Here is a 1,929-nt window from a genome sequence, read left to right as displayed (position 1 = left end):
CGCCCCCGCCCAGCCCAGGAACAGCGCGGGGCCCATCTCGAACCTGGAAATAGAGAAAATGGGAAAATGAACCCAAAATTAACCAAAATCAGCAAAAATCCCGGTTAAAATAGCTTAAAATTACAGAAAAATACAAAAAATCCCGGTTAAAATAACCCAAAATAACCTAAAATAGCCCCGAATTAACCCAAAATCAACCCCGCCCAGCCCAGGAACAGCGCGGGGCCCATCTCGAACCTGAAATGGGAAAATTTAACCCAAAATGAACCAAAATCAGCAAAAATCTGCATTAAAATAACCCGAAATATGAGAAAAAATACAAAAAATCCCAGTTAAAATAGAGCAAAATTCACAAAATTTACATAAAATCCATAAAAATTGTTCCAAAATGCTCCAAAATCGACCCAAAAAAACTCCCCGAGACCCCAAAAATCCCAAAAAGCCCCGAATTTGCCCCAAATTATCCCAAAAAAGAGAAAAAAATGTCCTAAAATACACAAAACTCCCATTAAAATCCATAAAAATCGCCCTAAAATCGCCCAAAAAAACCCTCCCGAGACACCAAAAATCCCAAAAATCCCGAAAATCCCAAATGCCCCAAATTTGCCCCAAATTACCCCAAAAACCAGGAAAAAAATCGCCCTAAAAACCAGAAAAAATGTCCAAAAATCCCCTTAAAATCCATAAAAATCACCCCAAAATCGCCCCAGAAAATCTCCCTGAGACCCCAAAAACCCCGAAAATCCCAAAAATCCCAAAAATCCCTGAATTTTCCCCAAAATGCTCACAACACCAGGAAAAAATCGCCCCAAAACCCAGAAAAAATGTCCAAAAATCCCATTAAAATCCATAAAAATTGTTCCAAAATGCCCCAAAATCGTCCCAAAAAACTCCCCAAAAATCCCAAAAATCCCGAAAATCCCAAAAATCCCAAAAATCCCAGAATTTTCCCCAAATTGCTCACTTGTAGTTGACGGGGACCAGGGGATCGTAGAAGTTGGTGATGATTCTGTGGCCGTACCAGGAGCAGCCCACGAGTCCCACCAGACCTAAAAAAAACCCAAAATTCCCAAAATTTAATCCAAAAAATCCCAAAATTGGACCCCAAAAATCCCAAAATTGGACCCCAAAATTGGACTTAAAAAAACCTGAAATGGGACCCCGAAAATCCCAAAATCGGACCCCAAAAATCCCAAAATGGGACCCTGAAAATCCCAAAATTTACCTGAAAAAAACCTCAAAATTTGATCTGAAAAAAACCCAAAATTGGACCCCAAAAACCCCAAAATTTGATCCGAAAAAAACTTCAAAATTTTGGGTTTTTTTTGGCGTCCCGGGGGGTTTTGGGGGGTCCCGACGCCATTTCCGAGGGTCCCAAACTCATTTTCGAGGGTCCTGACCCCAATTTTTGGGGTCCTAAACCCCATTTTTCAGTGTTTTGGGGGTTTTCGGGGGTCCCCTCCCCATTTTTTGTCCTCCCAACCCCATTTTTTAGTGTCCCCACCCCATTTTCAGTGGTTCTGACCCCATTTTGGGGGGTCCCAACCCCATTTTTTAGTGTTTTGGGGGGTTTTCGGGGGTCCCAAACCCAATTTTGGGGGTTTTTCTCACCGGCCAGGATGAAGAGCGCCCCTCCGGCCGCCGCCACTTTGGCTTTTTTGCGGGGGTCCCAAACCCATTTTTGGGATCCTCTCCCCATTTTTTTGGTCTCCCCACCCCATTTTTAGTGGTTTTTTAGTGTTTTCTCATGTCCCCACCCCGTTTTTTGGTGTCCCCTCCCCATTTTCGGGGGTCCCAATCCCATTTTTTGAGCTTCTGATCCCATTTTTTGGGGTCCCGGCCCCGTTTTTNATTTAGGGGTCCCTGACCCATTTTTGGTGCCCCCAGACCCATTTTTGGGGGTCCCTGACCCATGTTTTGAGGTCCCAG

At 43.8% G+C, this 1,929-nt stretch overlaps 1 long non-coding RNA gene across 1 annotated transcript; it reads right to left on the bottom strand.

Annotated features, from left to right (window-relative positions):
- Positions 1–193: 193 nt before the first annotated feature.
- LOC130588278 (uncharacterized) lies at positions 194–1,669 on the bottom strand. The gene is made up of 3 exons (XR_008966929.1): positions 1,612–1,669; positions 965–1,049; positions 194–237 (listed from the first exon to the last, which is right to left on the bottom strand). It is a non-coding gene; the product is annotated as an uncharacterized LOC130588278 (long non-coding RNA).
- Positions 1,670–1,929: the final 260 nt, after the last annotated feature.

The sequence above is a fragment of the Malurus melanocephalus genome, unplaced genomic scaffold, assembly GCF_030028575.1.
Source record: "Malurus melanocephalus ecotype Western Australia unplaced genomic scaffold, MMel_1.1 scaffold_4057, whole genome shotgun sequence".
NCBI lineage: Eukaryota > Metazoa > Chordata > Aves > Passeriformes > Maluridae > Malurus > Malurus melanocephalus.
The sequence above is the reverse complement of the archived record's forward strand: the minus strand, read 5'-3'. Positions and strand labels throughout refer to the sequence as shown.